The sequence below is a fragment of the Argiope bruennichi genome, chromosome 5 (assembly GCF_947563725.1).
Source record: "Argiope bruennichi chromosome 5, qqArgBrue1.1, whole genome shotgun sequence".
Classification (NCBI taxonomy): domain Eukaryota; kingdom Metazoa; phylum Arthropoda; class Arachnida; order Araneae; family Araneidae; genus Argiope; species Argiope bruennichi.
This window is the reverse complement of record NC_079155.1, coordinates 135,846,974-135,869,598: the sequence shown is the minus strand read 5'-3', so window position 1 is coordinate 135,869,598 and position 22,625 is coordinate 135,846,974. Positions and strand designations below refer to the sequence as shown.

At 30.4% G+C, this 22,625-nt stretch overlaps 1 protein-coding gene and 1 long non-coding RNA gene across 3 annotated transcripts in view; one reads left to right on the top strand and one right to left on the bottom strand.

Moving 5' to 3' along the window:
- The window catches only part of LOC129968124 (sterol O-acyltransferase 1-like), a 114,808-nt gene extending 109,304 nt beyond the window's left edge, over positions 1-5,504 (bottom strand). The window contains exon 1 of the mRNA XM_056081945.1: positions 5,492-5,504. The gene's annotated coding sequence lies outside the window, so the exon portion shown is untranslated. The remainder of the gene's footprint in view (positions 1-5,491) is intronic.
- A 1,897-nt stretch (positions 5,505-7,401) lies between these two features.
- On the top strand, positions 7,402-22,395 carry LOC129969613 (uncharacterized). 2 transcript variants are annotated; one of them, XR_008784543.1, is made up of 4 exons: positions 7,402-7,938; positions 10,719-10,990; positions 18,715-19,384; positions 20,469-22,395. It is a non-coding gene; the product is annotated as an uncharacterized LOC129969613 (long non-coding RNA). The 2 variants fall into 2 exon arrangements; XR_008784544.1 differs by lacking the exons at positions 7,402-7,938; positions 10,719-10,990 and adding exons at positions 16,821-17,369; positions 17,494-17,652.
- Positions 22,396-22,625: the final 230 nt, after the last annotated feature.

The following is a 22,625-nucleotide window of genomic DNA, read 5'->3' as shown; positions in this document are numbered from 1 at the left end:
ATATATTAATCTTACAAATAGTTCAGTTATGAAATTAATTCGTACATGAAAGCAAAGAAAATCAAGACGAGGGATGCATTTTTAATTGAGATCGTTTAGTTAGAATAACACCTATACAAATAATCCTTCCAAATCATAACAATGTTAAAACAACAGTCTGCCGGCGTCCTTGCATAGGGGTAGCGCATCTTCCCCGTAATCTGGGCGTCCTGGGTTCGAATCCCCGCTCGGACATGGTTGTTCTTCATCTGTGTTCTATCTGTAACGTGTGTGAATGCACCCCCCTGTAAAAAGGGGTTGTGCAAACGAATGTGCGAGTTTCATCTTCATATGAGCTAGAAGTCAGACTTCTGCCCTCGGGTGCTCAGGGGTTTTTACCCTCAGAAGCTACTGCACCTCCTTTCGTGGTAACGCGGACACGACATCATCTTCAACAACTATCTGATTTTCCATGTTGGAAAAATGCGGTTTAAAAATAATTTTCATACGAGTTCGGGACCCATTAAAATTATCAACAGGAGTCAGATGTCTAAAAGCTTTAAAGAGTACAACAACGCACAGAAATAATAAAAGGAATTCGATTATAGAAATATGGAAATAATAAATGGAATGGATTATGGAAATAATAAAAGGAATTCGATTATAGATATTATTATGCGCTATTTTATTGCTTTAAAATTTCTTATAATATCTATCAACAAATACAAAATCTATTAAAATGACTTTTTATTAAATCTTTGCTGATTGTAGTAATACAAATTTTAATTAATTTTCTTTTTTTTCGGAATTTTATTTTACATCACAATTAGGGATTGCAATACCGGTATGCTGAATACCGGCATTTTGAGCCATTTGAACAAATTTGTAATACCGGTATTCACTAGTTTAAATACCGATTTTTCGGTATTTATTAGAATTTTTTTAAATTGTCTCCACTGCTTGTTCAGGGATCGCCAACATAGCAAAATAGTATAAGTTTTTGTTTTTATGTCTCCCTAACGGGCGAAATTAATTAGCTAATTAATGGCTTAATTAATTGCTTAAATCTAAATGAGCGAAACATGGATTATCCCTGAAAGACGATACTGTATCCATAACGACTCAGAGGGCAGCAATTATGAAAAAAGTTGGAAAGTTGATTGGTGCAAATCAGCAATTGTGTTATGCTCATGGAATTCAATTAGGAGTAATAGATGTATTATATCGAAAAAAAAAGAAAGAAAGAACAGAAGAATTCAAATAATGTGGATATAGAAAATTCGGATTCCAAATTTGAAGAGAGTAAGAGTGAGTGATATCGACCATGAAGATAATAACAATGTAATTGTTGAAGAAGATATTGCTAATAAGAATGAAATATTTACCCATCAAGAATGCCTTCCTATAATTTATAAAGTTAGAAAAATTGATGAGATATTTAAACGTTTCCCTATAAAAAATGACATATTACTAAAATATATACTAATTGAAAATAAAACAGAATATATGTTAATATTAGATTCTAAAACACGTTGGAACAGTTTACTCCAAATGATGGAACGATTTTTGAAACTGAGAAATTCAATCCAAAAAGCAATGATCGACTTAAACATGTAAATTAATTTTTCAGAGAGTGAATTCGACTTAATATCCAGAACTATATCAGCTCTACTTCCAATAAAACTGACTATTGAGGCATTATGTCGGAGAGATTCTAATTTATTAACAGCTAATGCAACAATAAATTTCAAGTTGCAGTCACTGAAAGAACAGCGCACATCACTATTTGAAGAATTATCTATTACATTGAAAAATCGCACAGAAGAAAAGCATACCGAAATAGAAAATGTCTTATGGTATTTACATAATTATAATGATTTTAAAAATGAAAATGAAAAAGAAAAGAAAATGACCAATTCAAATCTGATTAAGTTTAGAGTAAATTTTCTTAAAACTTTTTACCCACAACCCTATCCACATTCAGAAGAATTCGGTTCAATTATCTAAGATTATGATGTCACTACTGTCGATAGTGAAAAGGAATTGTCTCTTGAACAAAAATTAGAATTAGCGATAAATAAAAAAATTTCAACGAACCAAAATACAATACAGAAATCAGCTATATCCAAAACCATCCGACGAGAAATCGATTTATTTGAAGATGAGGGATTTAGAGGTAAATACTTAGGAAAAGTATATTGCGCATTGCTAACAGTACCACCAACTAGCGTGCATTATGTTTTTTAAGATCAGATTTCAAAAAGTTGTAATAGTACTCCAGACTGAATAGTGATATTTACACTTTCTTGTGATTTAAATAAATAAGATGTTTCTTTACTTTTTGGCGATTATATACTGTTATAATTTATAAGTTAAAAATTATTTTTTGTGATATTTACACTCTCTAACAAAACTGGCAAATAAAACAAAGAAACACCTGTGTTTTCTTTCTTTTTCTAAATTTTCTAATACCGGTATTAAAACCGGTATCCTGGTATTAAGATTTAAAAAATACCGAATAATGGTATTGCAATCCCTAATTATAATTAAGAGATAGAAAAGAAAGGATAATCTAATTAAATAGGTGGTCCGAATATTTGGTTTGGGCCGTGGCAGCTGTGTATGCTTTATGAGTTCATATTGAGTAACAGTTAAAAATACACAATGCAAACAAAGCAAATTCGAACATAATGCAATCCAAATAAAAACTCTTTGTATTCCATTTTGTGTGTGTGTGTGTGTGTGACTAAAATATCATTTGCTGTGTACACACACACTGTTTGCTGTGTTCAAAGGATTTCATTATTGTGCATGGAATTCAATAAAGAATTTTACGAAAATGAAAACATTAGATGTAAAATATATTACTTGCTTTAAGTTTTTCTTTTTAAATGTGGTATTCAAATGACTGTTTAATAGCACTTAAAATTACTTATTTTTTAAAATTATTAAAAAATCAGAATTCTATATTAATTATTTCAAATAGTGCATAATTAAACTAACATATTAAAATTAAATCCCAACTACAATTTCTTTAGTTTTAATTATTTTTCCTCTTGTATTCATTTCAGTCAATTTTGTTTAGTAAGGCAAATAAAGTTTTAATTATGACCTCGTCAGCTTCGAATCAACCGTATTTCTTCAAACAGGAAGCTGCATTTTAAAGGGAATCTCTATTGCAAAGTAATAGAGCATAATTCTTCTTTGAGAACTATAACATTTTAAGTTCTTTTTTATCGATAAAAATTACACATAAAGATTGAAAACTGATAAATAATTCAACACCAATTGCAATTTCGATTGATTGCAATTAAGTCAACAATTACTATTTTTATTTATGAACTAGCCGCCTTTGGCGAGCAGCCGGTTCGCCAATCTTAATGTTCTTTTATAATTTTAATAATTATATATTTTACGCTATTCCTATTTTAATAGATTCTTCATCAAAATATTAAAGCTTCAAATTTTGATAGTCATATAATTCATTCATAATATTATAAAGGCCTTCAGTTATCACGTAATATGTATAAGTCTCATTTTCTGTTAGCTCCCGTAGAATTTATGCTTTAAATTAAAGTGGAAAGAATTAATCTGCAATTAATATAATAATATTTTTTACTGAAACAAAGCACTTTTTTATAATATAATTACTGATAACAGAGTCACTGAGCGTTTAAACTTTAGGGCACTAAAGAATATCTTTCTTAATTTATGTAATATCTCAAGAATTTGTCAACAAAATTTCCTCAGATTCATCATGAACGGATCGATTCATTAACAATGTTTAATTTTAAATGCATCAAACAATAAGAAAATAAAATGAATCGTTTAAAATAATCGGTCGAAAACAGGTTTAAAAAACTACTTAAAAAACGATGTACTACTTAAAATTATAAGCATATGCAAATAATATATAACTAACATAAATACAATTTAATTACAAAAGCATGAAACTAACCTAAAAATAATTTAAATCAAGAATCATCCGTTGATAATATTGTCAACAATCAGAACGCAATGCGCATGCGTGAATTTTCAACGCCAGTTACGGTAACGCAAATGCGTGAATTTTTCTACGCCAGTTGGGGTAACGCTATACAGATTAGAAATTTTTAATTTCCTTTATTCTGTATTTAGAAATTATTCTGTACTTTATTCTGTAATTAAATTATTTGGAATTACCACAAAAACTAACATTTTTTACTTTAAATCTTTGAATTAAAACACCAAATACGAGTTTTATTCTTTAACTAGTTTATTAACTCTTAAAATAGAATTTCAACGAAATCATTTCAGGTATGCAGATAATACTTAAATCCCACTTCCAAAAAGACGGAGTGTGATTTCACGTCATGAATTTAAAATATTTCTACAGATTCAAATGATACTGATGAGTCGGAACCAGAAATTTTTATGACCACGTGATATTTGCAAGAACTTTTTATTCCAAGTAGAATGTTTTGAAATTTTTATAAAAACATTGTAATTTTTTTTCCTACCAGACTTCTAGATCGCGGTTAAATATTGAAAGTATAGTAAAATTCTCAGATGAAACATTAATTATGAGAAAAATGAATTCTGTACAAATTTCTGTAGCATTTCCATAATTATGATACAAAAGAAATTTACATGAATATTTCAGTAGAATGCCTTTTGGGACCCTTCAATAAAGGCGACTCTTGCATTTCAAATGACATTCCAACAGAAAAAAAGTTACATCTAAATCTCAGAATTAAAAACCCCTGGAATATCCTTAAAAGCATATAGATTACAATTTTTCAACATTTTCGAATTAAATTCATACATTCAAAAGCAGAATTCCATTTCCAAATATTAAGGAATGAACTCTCCAATGAAAGCAATTCAATCTTATTAGTCGAAATGAATATTTGGATATATTAACATAGTCGCAAACATATTTTGAGTATTGTTTATATACATTTATTAACACTTTCAATAAAATAGTAAGCCTATATAAGAAATTGAAATGCAAAGCAGATGATATAGATAGTATTTACAATATCGTATTATTGTAGGTTAAAAGAAATAAATATGCAGGCGTTACTCATTCTAAAATTATAAACAGATTAACTCATTCAAAAAGTTGAGATTCTTAGAAACAAGATAGTTTACGTCTGAAATTCATACATTGTTAATCTTAATGATCCCGTATAGTTTAAGCAGTCATTGCAAGAATAATTAATCAAAAGAACATTTATAAATTAAAAATCGTCCGCAACCATGAAATTAAATGTTTTTAGTTGAAAATTCAATAGAAACTCATTTTATTATAATCGAATCACAAATTTGCATTTTGGAAATAATAATTTATCAAAACATGCAATACAAAAACCTTAAACAAGTAGCACAACATTCTGTTTTTTACTTGGATAATTCGATTCTCAAATATACTCATTAAAGTTTAATTTTGATAACATTATCGATTTCAAAACTTTTTTTATACGTATTATCTACGTGTACTATGAAAAGATTTTGAAATTTATTTACTTACATTGAATTGTAAACTTTTTGTGACAAATCAAATAAATATACGATAGTCGCTTATAAACAATTCCAAGGAAAAGGTTGAAAAGTGGGAAACGATAAAGTGACGAAATAGCATTTGCATACTAGAATGTCAGGTTATTCTAAAAAGATTCTGGCGTGAAATATCAGCAAATGGAAGTAAAGGTTACAGATTTTATATGATAAAATGATAATAATTTTCCTGTAATTGAGTTTAAAAAAATATTTGCCTCAGAATTAGATGAATCTGAATTACTTGCAAAAATTGCTTCAAATATTCTCTGAAAGCAGAACTATTTGATCAAAGATTTTTTTTATTATAGTGTTTGATTATAAAGTCTAAGTTTCGCGAAAAAAATACCCCCCCCCCCCTTTCATGATATAGAAAGTTGCCAGATGAAAATTCAACATTTTAAAGTAATTCTTATGTTTGAACGTCATAGAAGATGCTGTAAAAGATGTATCTCCAACAACTCTAACAAGATTCAAAATGACTGATGCTCAAAATTTACTCTGACAAGTAAAAATGGATACTGAGAGGGATGAAACTGATATCTAAAACAATGAAATATTATCATAAATTTTCAGACATAGTATTTTTAAAAATATTTTATTTTTCGGTACTTTTAAGATAGCCCTTTTAAAATCGATAATCTGTTCGATGTTTTGTAAATAGAAGAAATGAGTCATATCAAATTTAAGTAAACTTCCCGTAGGAAACTGGAATCTTATATGGATAATATGGCATTATAATTTTAGAGGATAAAATTTCATCTTCGCCATCGTAGAATGACAAGTGCAATTCAATTTATGATCCTGATGAATCCAATCCACCTGGGTTAAGCGTCTTCAGCTTGTGTTGGATTCAGTTTCTGCTAAAAGGATGCTTGGATCCTGTCTGCTGAACAATACTCACGATTTTGAGGTCCCAACAAAAAAGTTCATGCCTTCAAACTAGAGCTTAGATTCATTTCCATCGAGTCTAGTATTTACTTAAGAGTCATTATTTTTCTGGTGTATCGAAATTTTCAAATAAATGCAATAAATGTAAATTCTCAGAATAAAACACTTTTTCCGCGAGATAGAATATATTTTTAACACATTTTTTTTTCTTTTTTGTTTATAATAATCACTGAGGCGGGAGTGTGCGTAATTATTATATTATTATATTAATTATAATTATTATATTATTATTAATTATTATATAATTATTATATATTTATTAATATTAATTATTATATTATATACCCTTCAATATTTATAAGAATCCATTTGGGATAGTTGAACTATTCGAAATTCCTGTACACAAATAGACATTCTGCAATCAGCACATGAATAGCAGATTTGAAATAAAATATTTAAACATTTATATTTACACGATTACTCATAATAAAATGTTGTAATTATTTTTTTTATTAAAATCACGCAATCAATAACTTCCAGAGAAACTTTCAGGCAGGAACGTCATCCTCATTATAAGACCAAATTTATAAAATCAGTCCTAAAATAAGTCTCGTGTTGCATTAAAATAGTATTTCATATAATTAAATTACGGAACAGAAAAGTTAAAATAATGTATCGTCAGTTCTGTATTCTTACATTTCTTATATTTTCGATCAAATATTGGCGGTCTTCGGCTTCCTACTTTTTTGTTGGAAATATTGTGTGGCTTAGTATTAATTACATCACTTTTGTAAGATCCATTCGGGAAACGGAAGAAAGAAGACGAGTAACAAAATCCAGCTAGGACAAAGACTACATAACCAGCTCTTTGAAGTATTTAATAAAGTTTTTCCGGAACATGTCAGAAAATATTAGTTAGGATTCGGAGCCAAACAGTATCATGGTGTACCTTCATTGACGCCTATGCTACTGAGTCCTCACTTTTTGATGTTCCTTAAGTGAAAATCCGCTTATAGCACATGGAATGATCACCTGTGATTGCTAACCATTTTACAGGCTACCTTTGTTTCACTTTGCCCTCATTTTCTACAAAATCCGAAAGATTTCTTTTCAAATATATCGAAATTATTCTTGCCTATTTAAAAATATTTATATTTACTGCGTTTGCCTCTTTAGGGTTCAAATTTGGATAATTATTTTTGTAGCCCTTTTTTAATATCGGCTTGTTGAGTAGCCACCTTGCATTTATCTTTGGAAGAAGAGAAGGATTGATGAGACATTTCAAGACTCTCAAAAACCGATAAATATTCTGAAGATTTGCTACTTCTCATTTTGTTGTTCCTTGTATAAGGTTGAAGACTGATTTTGTAAATTATAGAAAATGTCTGTATATATTCGAACTCGAAAGATAATGCAATTTATTAATGTCTATGGTACTACTGAATGTTTTAAATATCCCGAAGTCTTCAGTACTAGCAGGTACCATTTTTAAAACCTGTTCACTATAGATGCTGGACTAGATGATAATGGGTAAGCTGTGTTTTTTTTCCCGAGTTCACATGAATATAATAAAGAAATACGAGTATTTTATTTACTGAAGATTCGAACACTTTTTCGACTGAAATATCCATTCTCAATAAATTTCTTTTTTCTGAACAGGTTTATTGCATTATTTTGAATGTGTATCACAATTTATATAATTAATGAGTATATCATGACTGCTGTCATTTACTAAATTGAAATGAATCAATTTAAAATGTGAAAGTTGTTCATTAACTTTATGGAATTTAATTACTATGAAGTGTAATAATATTACATAGTTTAAATTTTTGTTGAATTAGTTTCTGGATTCGGGAAATTCAACTAAAAATTCGACAATACTATTCTACTAGGATAAAGTCAAGCGTTTCAGTTTTTCTTGGGAATATTTAATTCAAAATTCTATCAAAAACGAAGAATGTTCGAGATTCATCTTATAAATAAGTGTACAAAAAATTCATATAATAGAAAATTTTAGAACTTTCTTTTTATAAAAAAATATCAGATTTGAAAAAGCACCAAACTTGACAGAGTTCTTAGTTTTCATAAAACGGAAGAAATCTGAATGGAAAGTAAATAAAAAAATCATTCAAGCTAGTTTTGTGTATAACTGTTATTGAAGTTCACGAATACTTTCAAATAACTAATTTCTATTAAAGAAATAATTTATTTTCATGACTTTGAATATGATTTAGATACAAAAAATGAGAATAATCCAGTTCATCATTTCACCATTGTCCAAGTAGTTTTACTTGTTTATTTAACTTTTTAGTGAATAATTCGTATTCTTTTCAAAGTTAAAAAAATCTATAATGTTGCAGATAGTTGTAGTTTCACTTCTATTCGAAATTACTTTGCTTTGGCACATTATTGCCTCTCGTTCAATATAAGTGTAAAAAAAAGTGGACTGTAAAATTCCCCTGAATTCAAGTCATTTCGCATTTCAAGTCTTTTCCGCATTTCAAGTCTTTTGAATTTCGAATACATCTGTTTTTGAGCAAATTAAAAACTTGTGCATGTCTTTCGCAAGATAAAATGAGAAATAATGTTATGTTCTTGTATCAAGGATTTGATATCCACCAGCATTCAAATGAATTTGTTTGTGGCAGCTTAGTATCAAACTGATATAAAATGAGCAAAGCAATGTATTCCTTAATTCAAAATAATTTAGATGACAATTATCTGTATTTATACTACTAATAAAGATGAAAATCATTAGTAAGCTGAATTAGTATACAGAAAAGAAGCGTTGTTACTATTTCTTAAAACTAAAAAAAACTTGAAAAAATGAAACACGCTGAAAAAATAGAGTATCATTGAAAAAAAAAATTTTGATTTCGTATAAAAATAGGTTTGTTATTTGTTCCAGAATGGCTGAAGAAACATTTTTTTATTAGTAGAAATAAATATGGGAATAAATTTAAATTTTAGTTAAAAATCTAAAATATGGGGGGGGGGAGAATGAATCTTTTTGTAAATGTCACGCCTCGGTAAGTTACTATTAGCCAAATTTAATCATTTCAGGTCCAAATGTCTGCACGAAGAGCTTTACATTCAATGCATAATGAGCGTCATCAATCCTCACAATTTATGGAAAGCTTACTGGAAAATTTCTAATGAGCAGCATAATGTAGGATGTAAATTTTAACAGTCCATGCTTCTAATAGCACTAAATTAATACGTTGTATGACATGGGATTAGAGGTGACAGATCCTCGACTTGGCTGCGATGCTAAGACTGGCTCGAAGAGGTTTTCTGAAATACAAGATTTGAAAGAATATGAATCTTTATAAATTTTTACCGTTTACCATCGTAAATACAAAGCTGTGAAAAAAAAGTAATGCTATATAAAACATATCAAAGTTTTGTTTATGTTTAAAATATAAACCCTTAATTTTTTGCATTTGCATTCTATAGTTTTATTTTTTTGATAGCACATCATGCAAAACCGTCGCAAAGCTCTAGTTTCGTGTCGTAGTTTTCTTTAAAAAAACACTTGAAATTGAGATTTCTATTTCTTCAATTCTATTACTATAACATTTTGTAAACGCATTCAGAGCCGTAGGCGTGACCGATGAATCTTGTGCAATAAAATTATATTATTACCACAGCTTACTTTGAAATATTATTTACAACAAGTAACATTTGTGGCATAAAACAGCTCACTGTGGTGCCACAGAAAAACCCTGTAAAACTAGTAACGCTTTCAAAGGTGCCAAGAAGAAACTCTTTAAATGTACATATGCGAAAATATATGTAGTAATGCCAATGAAAGTTATATTTCCTTCATCTTACGTAAAATGTTATTAAACGCACAGGACTGTAACATCGTTATGTTAGGGCAAGATCACGTTTTCTGCCATGCAGTGGGATGTTCATATATTTTAATATTCTATTGCGTCTTTAACATGCACGTTGCATTCTCATTTGGTGCAGCTTGGTCAGCTCTAGCCCTTGTGCAATGAAAAATTATTCATTCATTCTGTCACATTTCCTATGTTATTGTAAAGCTAAATAAAGCAACTCGAGGAGGAATGTTTACTATTATAAATAGTGGTTCGGTGGCCTAGATAAGAGACAGTGAAATTGCACTTTCTCAAGTTTAGTTCATTCCAAAATTTTATTCGTAATGCGAAATGACCGTAAAGCGAAAAAGAATTTTCGATATGAATCAATATAAAATATGTTCCAATTCGAAAAAAAATAGAAAAAATTTTCTGCAGTTTGTTTATAATTTGCGTAAATATTATAAATTGCATTTTCTCTTATAGCTCATCATTCCGCAAAGATTAAGTGTGAAGTAGAAGCGACACCTTCATCTTTATACCCAACTCTCCTGATGTGATGGATTTCATATATCGAAGTTATCGTCGCTGCCAAGTGTCGTCCTTTCGATTTCTTTTTGAAAATACAATACTGGATCCAAGCTGGTTTCGGAAAAGATCCCCATCTGAATCGCACCACACTGAACCAAGCCATTTTTAGATGGAAGAGGAAGATATTTTCTCTTGGATTTCCCATTCTATCGCATTAGACTAACCAGGTATGTCTATATAATTGTGGCATCTTACCCGCTTAGAGATTACATGCATCGAATATTCAGAAAGTATCAATGTTTCTTCCCTATTCTTTCAAAATACTAGATTCAGATTTTGTTGCCTTCCAAGAATTTACAAATCGAGCAAATTTAATTCCAATCAAGATAATTTTAAAAGAACACGAAAGGCAGTTTGAATACGGAGCAATCGAATTCTTTCAAAAATGAATGAACCGCAAAGCAAGAGTAACCTGGCAATAATTAAAATTCCCAGAAGTTAAAAACGAAAATTAAATATTTTCTGATACAATAATTATTAAAATCATTAAAGGGAATTTTCCAAAATCACAGAAAATGTTGTTCATTTTTATGCCAGTAATTTTCGCTATTTTTTTCTTATTCGGATATCAAACGCTCTCTAAATATGGATTCTTCATAAAATGCTTTCATTTAAATCCCGGTTTAGTTTCATTTCGGTATATTTCTAATTAATAATTCCTGTAGTTTCTACCTAATATTCAAACGTGATCTAGGTTTGCTGATTATATGCTGTTATTCCAACTTTTGCTTATGCATTGTGATATGGTAAATCGCGGATTGAGCAGTAAAAATTAAATTTTTCATCTGGATAAATTTGTTGTCAAAGTAAATTAATATTTAATCGAAAGGGGAATTTTGATGTTGTTGCGCTTAAAATTTAATTTCATAGTTGATACTTGATGTTAGGGCCAAAGCAGAATTTAATTGAATCCAAGATTAATTGTTTTGTAAGAAAAGGAATAAAATGTTGGTACATATTTTAAAACTCCAAGCATTAAAACAATTTCCTGCACTATAGAACTGAAAAATTTCAAATTTCCTATGTTTAGAGAAATGATTTAGTGTTAAATGCTTAAGAACATTTCGAAAATTCAAGGTAAAAATATGCGTGTTGTAAATGAAACTTTTCTTCTGAATGGTAAAAATATAAAAGCAAATTGGAAAAAATACTTTAACCGATTTTTTTTTTTTTTTTGAAATGATAAATTTCTGAGTGATAAGGCCATTTTCCAATTCTGTTCTATTGAAATTCTGATTTCCCTAACATTTCATAGGATGTCAAATAGCATTACTTTGTAGTAGGTGTTATTGAGGATGAATGAAGTGCTTTTCGTTAATTTCGAATCCGTAGTGCCTGATATTGCCGATCGTTACCTTCAACATTCTCTCTCTGTTCGAACTAATTCTTTCTCTTTAAATTTTCTTCAATGGCACACTACTGTTTCACATTAAAATGAAATAATTCCTTTTTATTAGTAGTGTAGGTCTCCCCTTTTTATTTTGATATCATTCATGTAAGTTTATATTAATGGAAAAAATCTAAATTGCATCAACATATTTGATATTTTTGAATATTTATATACTAAGAGCTATTTTGTTAATATTGTCCGCTTTCATTTCGTTGGAATTGTCTTTATTCAATCAAATCATGAATTCTCGGACATGCTATTACTTGAAATGAGATGTTTTAACATTTCAGAGGGTGTATTTTTATCGTTTTCCGCCTGAAAATTACTTTGTTAAATAAACGTTAAAATTCAATGTTATTAGCTGAAATTTTAAAAAATACTTTGTCTTGTCATTTAAGTGCCACTAATATCTGAAATTTCAGTTTGTATGTTTTAAAGTGTAATTTTAAAGCAATTCCAAGGAAAATGTTAATAGTGCTCCATGCTTTACGTCAGATTCGTGCATCCAAATACGTGCTTTTAAATTTAAGTGTCGAACCATTCGTGTATTATCCAAAGCAAACAGCATTTTAATTAAAATTTGATTTATTCATAATGTAATTTGATTGCAATGAGCCGAATTTTTCTGAGTTCAGAGACATAATCGGGAATTGATGGAGATCAGATTTGGACAAGCTGGTATTGAGAGAAATCCAATATTAAAATTCATAAATTGTCTGGGAAAGCCGTATAGAGTATAGGAAATATTTTTATGGAATTTCGAAAGTTAATACTCATTTGCATATGACGAATCCTGTTTTATTTACTACTAGCCACCTTTGGCGGTCAGCCGGTTCGCCAATCTTAATGTTCGTTAAAATTTAATAATTAAATATTTTATCCAATTCCTACTTTAATAGCTTCTTCATCAAAATATTTTAAAACTTCAAATTTTGATAGTCATATAATTCACTCGTAATATTATAAAGGCCTTCAGTCATAATGTAATATATATCTCTCTAATTTTCTGTTAGCTCCTCTAGAATTTATGCCTTAAATTAAACTGGAAAGGATTAATTGGCAATTAATATAACAATATTTTTTACTGAAACGAAGCATTTTTTTTATAATATGATTACTAAAAACAGTCACTGAGGGTTTAAACTTTATGGGCACTAAAAAAATACCTTTCTTAATTTATGTAATATCTCAAGAATTTGTCAACAAAATGTTCTCAGATTCATCATGAGCAAATTAATTAACAGTGCTTAATTTTAAATGCATCAAACATTAAGAAAATAAAATGAATCGTTTGAAATAATCGGTCGAAAAATCTTTAGCCTAGCCTCATTAGCATGGGAAAACTTAAGCCTTACTCATTTGGAGGTGGGGAAAATGAGAATTTTTTTTGGCGGGAAAGCAAGTTTTTAATTAATAATTAAAATTCTAATTAAAAATTCAAAAACGGGACTTCAGGTGCATACACCAAGGTATACATGTACCAAATTTGGTAGTTGTAGGTCAAACGGTCTGGCCTGTAGAGCGCCAACACGCACACACACATTGAGCTTTATATAAGTATAGATTTCCCTGCTTTAGTAAATATGTAGCTCATCAAAACCATCATAAAGAAACCCTGGGTTCGGTATTTTTTAAATTCTGTTTTCGTGTTCATTTCAATGCAAAATATTTGATCTCCTTGACGCAATGAGGAGTATTGTCGTTCGTTTTGTTCTCATTTTGAAATGCATAATGCGAATGAGAAAATTGCCTAGTGCTGCACATTTTTCACGTCTCATGTTACGCACAGATATATTGTGAGGAAGAGAATTAATGCACTTTATTGGAGTATATTGTGTCTGAAGCCTAATCTTTGCAATGGCGAATTATGCAGTGAATGGAGAAAGCAATGAATACAACATAATCGAATGTGGAAAGGGTCAATGGGAAATATGAAAGCGTGGCAAGTCATTTCGCCATCTATTGTGTTGTAAAACAGAAATGATTCACTCGTCCTTATTCGGATGATGTATGTAAAATTGAGAAGCGGAAATTTATGGAGTTATCGGCATGAGTAATGGCGTGTGTGAGAGTATGGGAATTGTGGCCTGAGGCTGGTGTTAGCAGTACGTGTTGCTTTGAGAGAATCATGGAGCGGTGGAGTAGCTTGCGAATTCTGGTTTCGGAACGCGGGGGGGGGGGTGACGGCATAGATGTGTGTGGGATTGCAATCTATTTCGAGGGTGGTGCTAGAAGCGGGTTGTGTAATTTCGAGGGTGGTGTTGGAAGCGGCGTGGGTAATGTGTGTGACTGTGGATTGTAATGTCGAGGGTGGAGTTGGAAGCGGCGTGGGTAATGTGTGTGACTGTGGATTGTAATGTCGAGGGTGGAGTTGGAAGCGGCGTGGGTAATGTGTGTGAGTGTGGATTGTAATGTCGAGGGTGGAGTTGGAAGAGGCGTGGGTAATGTGTGTGAGTGTGGATTGTAATGTCGAGGGTGGAGTTGGAACCGGCGTGGGTAATGTGTGTGAGTGTGGATTGTAATGTCGAGGGTGGTGTTGGAAGCGGCGTGGGTAATGTGTGTGAGTGTGGATTGTAATGTCGAGGGTGGTGTTGGAAGCGGCGTGGGTAATGTGTGTGAGTGTGGATTGTAATGTCGAGGGTGGTGTTGGAAGCGGCGTGGGTAATGTGTGTGAGTGTGGATTGTAATGTCGAGGGTGGTGTTGGAAGCGGCGTGGGTAATGTGTGTGAGTGTGGATTGTAATGTCGAGGGTGGTGTTGGAAGCGGCGTGGGTAATGTGTGTGAGTGTGGATTGTAATGTCGAGGGTGGTGTTGGAAGCGGCGTGGGTAATGCGTGTGAGTGTGGATTGTAATGTCGAGGGTGGTATTGGAAGCGGCATGGGTATTGCGTGTGTAAATTGTGATTTTGAAGTTTTGGCGCAGTGTATGAAATGTGTGTGTCAGAATTGTGAAAATAGAAAATGTTAAATGGAAAAATGGTGCCGATATTGTGTATTTCATAAGAATAAGCTACTTCATCTATTTCAGCGTAGCTTAGTTTGACATTACGAACAATATTTCGATAGAACGCAAGACAATTCGAAGTAGAAAAGTAATGCGAAATGAAGCTTAACAGAATGCTTAGTCAATTCTTAAATGTTAAATCCAGTTCATTTCTGAAGGCCTTTGTTAATAATTAAAACAAAAACATTTTGAATTTGAATTCCACCAATCCAGCAGTTATGGATTTTTTTATGGGTATATGACTGATTAATAATGCCGAGTTCCCACTCTGCCTTGGAATATTCTCCCGTCAGAAGAAAGATTGAACAATCAATTAACAGATAAATCGAGTGAACTAATGAAATTTGCTTCGTGACATTATTTCCGAAAATCTCTCATAATGAGAACTCTCAGCTCAAGACAACAAATGCAATTGATAAAGATTGTAGCCAATAAATGTAGTAAATTTTTAATGGTTGAGTAGTATCGACACATAGCATTTTAATGCTTACATTCTGAGGAGCAGAAATAAATTAAATTCATATTTCGTTAAATTTGATAGGAGTCCTAAAAAAATTCGCTCTTTTCCCCATAAAATTTCAAATACTATTAAAATAAAAATATTTATTTCATGGACGTTCCTAGAAAATCTGTAAATTTCTTCGAATAATACTTATTCTCATTTGGAAGGGCTTAAGAGGACTTTTAACTGGAATGAAGCTTAGGTTAATTTCAAAATTTCTATACTTTCAAGTAAGTTTATTTTAATTGTATTTTAAATTTAAACGCGCAGTTCTTGCAATATAGAACAATAATTGCTCCTTTTCCATAATGTTCAATTATGAAACATTTCGCTCTTTTAACCACCCTTCTTTCTCCGTCTTGGAACTAAAATCCCTATCTAATATGAAAAGTAATCTTGTGGGCCTCGGCTATTTAATATTCTATATATTCATTATTCTTCTAATTGATATAACAATTTCACATCCCATGAAAAAAAGTTTTGATTGAGGCTTGCATTGTCGATCAACCGTAAACTGATAAGCTATTTCTGATGTTGAAGGCATGTCATTTCTTCTGAATAGAGTAGCTCGGCTTATTTGAACTTCTCTCCTCCCAGAATTTAGAAACAATTTAGTTCGCTCCATATCGCAACAGAAAGGAAGTTTGAATAACCTCATATATCGAATGCGGGGAGAATTTCACTAACTTTCAATGAAAATAAGTAATTGGCTGGAGCATCGATAGGAAAACTTGGGTAATCGAGCTTTAGAGATAAAAAATAAACATTTTTAAATGTAGCTATTCTAATTTTATTTATACAAATTTGGTATTGAACCTCTTTGAACTTAAACATGTAAAAAAAATCATTTTCATAAAATTTTTAAAAATATGAAATGTTTTAAGACAAAGACGTAGTTTGAAAGCAACGTTGCTTGTTGTAAACAAAAAAAGCACAATTTGATCACTTTTCTGCAATTCACCTTCAAAAATTTAAAAACGGTAATCTTTACTTTCTGAATTGAATTACAGTTATGTTTTGAACCTTGAGCTTCAGCGCAGATTATCCTACAAAAGTATCTTGTACTAGAATAATATCTATATAAAAACGATAATCGCTAGCAATGAGTTGCCGCTGAACTATTTTTAACTATTTGAAACTTTCTAAGATGAATTAAAATATACACGCTTGATGGACGCTTAGATAGAATGAGGAAGAAACATTAATAGTCTCTGGATATTCCATGCATGTGGCTTCTAAACGACGTGAGTGCCAGAATTATATGGGTTTTACATGGTAAAGGCTAATGACAGAGACAAGAACCATGGTGATTGTTTTCTTGTGCCTTTTTCTACAAATGTGCCGATTGAATGAATGTTAAGTTGGCATCTTCAATGTGTAAAAATGATTGGAACATTAGATCTTGAATTTAAACTGTTTCACTAAACCACATAGTTTCTGTTAGATTCATTACATTTTTTAATCATTTGAGTGAAATGGAAAGTCACAGAAATCATTAAAGAAGCAGATTAGCCGTTTAATGGGAACAATTGCACAACGTCATTCACCATAAGAAGAGGGAGGGACTGCCTTTACAGCTTTTGGCAAAAAGCACGGATAGTAGCTGTCCAGATGGCCAAAAAAAAATTTTGTTTCACACAAAGTAATATCGGTAAGTTATGCTATTTATGATAATTGTTATATCGAAATGAAGATTAAATAAAATCGTTTGATTTTATGCAATGGTAAAAGGAACTATAAAAATGTATTCATTTTATTGCATCATTTATTCATAGGCTGGATAACTTTTGACGCTTAATAGATACTAATTTGCGTGATAAAGATATGATGCCAAACACCGTATTTTCTCAGTTCCATACACATGTCATCTATATCAATTTTGCTGGATGCGAGGAAGTATTCGCTTAAGATACGTCTATGTATCCAAAGGCACAGTAAGTACTCGAATTTTATTAATGAAACTGACAAAACGATATGGCATTTGGAAGTTATTTTAATTTGTTCATCAAGAAAGCAAGTTTCTGGTGGGAAAAAAAGATACGAAATATAATTATTTGAAAGCATTTATCAAAATTGATTCCTCCTAGTATAAGAACTACAAGAATTTGAATATTAAATGCGTGTAATCCATGAGCCAAATTTCGATAGTTGTGTTTCCAAGTAATTACTCGCCTGAAAGGGGAGTCTGCTTGGAATGGTCATCATCGCTAGAAAAATATTGCTTGGCCAGGAACCCTTTCAAATAACCGGTTCCAGCACCTATGAAAAGGTAAAAATATTTGTAGGTAATTTTGTATTGTTTCTGTATGGGCCAAAGTGAAACTTTCTTTCTAGTATGACCAAACGTATTGCTATTAAGAAAAATATATTAATTTTCTTTCAGATTCTTCATTTGTTGTAACAGTAGATGTTTAAGATCATTAAATTCTTGTTTAAGCATCTATTTAAGAAATTTTATAAAATTAAAATTGCAGCCTTACAAAATTAAAATGGATTTGTTTTTAAATGAAATTTCATATTTTATCTCGATGCATAATATGGCTTTTTATTAGAAGAGCATTCTAACTAAAATTCGTTTTCATATAAACCTTATGATATAAAGTATAATCAATAATTCTGCTTGAAGAATAATTAATAAACTGGATGCTCCATTTATTTTCTCTAAATGAATAGGCGTATCGCTAGAAAAAAAATAATTAGAATCGTCTTTTTTAAAAGAATAAATGAAATGGGTGGGTGAAATGTTTTACTAATGTATTTCAAATACGAAAAGATTTAAAAATTTTCAAGTCATTTTTCCTTTAACTAAAATTTTCTTAGTTAAAAAACAGTTAATTTTTTTCCATAAATAAACTCGCTGGCAAATTCTTTTCGAGAGTTTGAATTACCGGTGCAGATTAAAAGTGCAAAATTGTAATTGCATATACTCCTGCATTTCATGGTATTCTTGATGGATGGTTTCATATCTGTTGATTTAAATTATTTAATTTTTTCAGATTGACATGTTTTGACCGAAATGACCATGGCTCAACAGGAAATATCTGGAACCTACAAGTGGATTTTGGAATTTGGACCCTTTTCAAATTAAATTATGGTCAGAGATCCAACAGATATAATTGATAGTTTCAAAAGCTAGGAATATTAAACCAAGTTCAAAATGCATCGCCTTTAATACTCGCAAATTATCAAGACTTAAATTCAGTCTGCACAGTGGATTGAAAGTGAAAGGTTTATGATCTCTCCATATACCAGACAAGTGGTTTCAAAGAAACGAGGGCAAAATCATGTGGATTTAACATGTGTAATCCGTGATAGAAGAAAATAACCATGAAGATTTCTTCTTATTAAACTATGGAATCAATGTTAATTTGGAGGATTTTTTTTTTGTGCAATGACAGCAAGAACTTGTGAGATAACATCCGTTTGCTCCAGTTTACTTGTACTTAAATACTTGGGTGAAATAGAACGTCATATAAAGCAAACAAAGATCAACTAATCTGCATTTGATTCTACAGCAGCGCACTGTGCAAAGAATACATCTGATGTCATCTATTTGAATAACGAAACTCCATCTGTGGAATGAAAGGCCTTTTCAGTTCCAGCTACAAACTCTATATACAAAGGATGTCTGGATGCACAGGAAAGAACGGTACTGAAGTGATTTCGGTAAGTTTTGCAAATTAAGATAACTGTCGTATTAAAATGAAGATTGTATCCAATCATTTGAATCGACTGTCAAATAACTAACAATGTACTTTTTCATTTTGTTAGTTATTTTAATAGGTTAGACAATTTACCGATGCAATTTTTCTGGGAAAAAACGCATCCGCACTTGGTATGTTACGACTTTTTCGATTCCATACTCACGCCCTCAATACACATTAATTGTGCTTATTTCATGGAAAATATTCTCAAGATGACATGCTAAATTCCTGAATTATAATAGAAATCTCAGATTTGACATTTGATCATTTTATTTGAGATTTTCAAGAGATATGTTGCATGGCCAGAAATCTCTTCAAACCTACGGATGTGATAAATAAGTAAAATATGTTCCAGTGTAATTTTGTTTCAAGTCTTATTTCATCCTCCAATTAACTCATTTTTTAGAACGAATCAAACATATTGCAGTTGATATTTAAAATATTATCTTAGTTAATCGTAGTAAGTAATCGGTACATACTTGTATCAGTTAGGTTATTTTCAAGTATTTAAATAAACCAGAAAATTTCATCTACAAACCTACGAAAGAAATACTTTTCAAGCAAAACTTTGGACTATGTTTTGTCTTATGCACGAAAGCGTCTGCTTTGGAGCCTAAGTGGCTTTTGAGAACATTTTGACGACTTTGCAAAATAACCTACTGTATTCAGAAGAATAACCAGTGACGGCAGTTATTGGACGGTTGTTTCAGCATCCATTATTAGCGCCACTTCTAATCCTTGGAGAATAAACTTTTTCGGAAAATTCAGGAACGAAATATTTTTTATTTAGCTAATGATTTAAGTGAAACTTTAATATAAATGTAAATTTCAAAAAGCGAAATGGTAAGTAAGCCGAAGTGTTAATTAATCTACATTTTAAAATTTTTATTTTCATTTCTATGTATAACAAAATTGTAAGCAAATTCTTTTATGGAATAACTGGATAATTGATTTAAAGTGCAAAATTAAGTCACTTCTACTCCAGAATTTAAAGATATTCTAGATATTTTCAGATATATATTAATTCAAATATTTAATATTTTCAGATATTAACAGGAGTTGGCCGAAATGATAGCGGTAAAACGGATGGCATTCAGAATCTTCATCAAGCGAATATTAGAACTCGGTGCCTTTAAAAGGAAATATTGGATGGCGATCCAACAGATGCAGCTTGTGTCTTTGGTCTGATATTAGAGCAAACCCAAAATGAGTATTTTGTGCCAATATATTATCAATGATATGCATGGTGGAAATGTAAATGTATATGTAGTTAACATTACTTGAGGATATCAATACATCTCTGAAATACTTTGTTCTTCTATTTTAAGGTGTTGAATATTTATATATTTTTGGAGAATTCTTTCAATCAATGCGTAATTGTTCTTGAACTTGGAATTCTTGGAACTTGGAAAAGGTTGAAGTGCATGGAATGTAAATCGTTCAAAGCCTGTGTTTGGCATATGAATCAATATTTCTTAACTGTTCTGGAAATTGTTATGCATATGTCCATTTTAATAGCTTCTGGTACATTATATTTCCTTCAAAGTGGATATTTGTATTCTACTCTTTTAGACACAAGTATTTTTTTAAATATTATAGACATATGAAACATTTTTATGGATAAATTAAAATTTGATAGTGTGTTTGATTTTTTGCTGAATATCTAAAACCAATTTCCATCAATTTTTCTTTCAACGCGTATAAAATTGACTTCAAAATTTCATTTGTAACCATACTCTTATTAGAAGTTAACAAGTCGAACTTTTGTTACTCTCCCAGCAATATAGCCAGTGATCTCAACCACTGTCACAGAATTGAAATAAAAAATATATAACGCCTTAATTTGCATTTGACATTTCTCCATTGTCAACGGAGAATACACTTTCATGATATTGGATGATTTGTTAACATTCTTTTTCATCATCGATTGCATTATTAAAATTCTAAAAATTTAATTTTTTGTCAACCGATTAGGTGTTATTCCTTCTCATCAACATAATTGTTTGTAGACAGTTTTCAATTTTTTGACAGATTTTACAAAGTAGTCTTTCTTTATTTTCATTTATTACTGAATGTCAAAGATCGCGAAAGCAATTTCATTCATTTTTCCTGAATAGAAATTTAAATATAGTGTCAAAGATCATTATTTGAAATTTAATTTCAACACTTTGAGAAATTTTATCACGATTTTTGTAGCTATATTAATCAAATATCTGTACATTGCATCCATTTTCAATTATTTTTTTAAATCAAGATTCTATTCTTATTAAATTTATTAAAAATTGGTGATAATAAATGATTAATAGAACTTCACTTTGTGACTATGAAATAAGTTACCACAAACTCAGTATATTTAGTGTAATGGCTATGTGCGTATAATTCTGATTTAGGAAATATTTTTTTTTTCTATAAGGGTCTTAACATTAGCCTTTGAAATATTGTTTTATAATTTTTTTATTAAAATTTTGATCTGAAAGCAAAGTTTGTGAAAATGAAATTTGCTTTAATATGTATCTGCATGTTTATCTAGTTTAAAATATATCAAAAATCACTGCTGTCAATGGCGGGAGAAACGCGTCTGTATCCTGTATGAAAGAAATGGCAAAAAAAAAATGCGTTGTCCACATGTCTACTTTGTTTTCTTAAAGATTATTTGAAATATAAATATTTTCCCATAAATATGGCTGAAATTTATGTTTGCCTACGTGAAACAGTATTGTGCATTGCAAAGATATTTTATGTTTATATATTGAATTTGGTAATATTAATTATTGGAACTGTAATTATTCTTAAATAATGCGATATGATAGTGCTTTCTTCTCTTTTCATTAACTTTCACATTTGAATAATCGTAAAATGCACAGCATTCATTTTTCCTGAACAGAAATTTAAAAACATATCAATGATCGTTAATTTGTAACCTAATTTCAATACTTTCAGAAAAATTTTAACATAGTATTTGTAATTATATTAAATAAGCATCTGTTCATTGCATCCATTTGCAGTTAGGCTTTTAAAAAATATTTTATTCTTGTTAAATTTATTTTAAGTAAATTAATGATAAATTTATTTTAAAAAAAAGTTAGCATTTCAAGTTTACCATTAATCTTATAATAAGTAATGATTTCTAAATCTCGCCATTTTGGCCTTCAATTTTACTTCCATCCGCGGATAGAGGATACTTTGATTGACTCGGCCGGCCA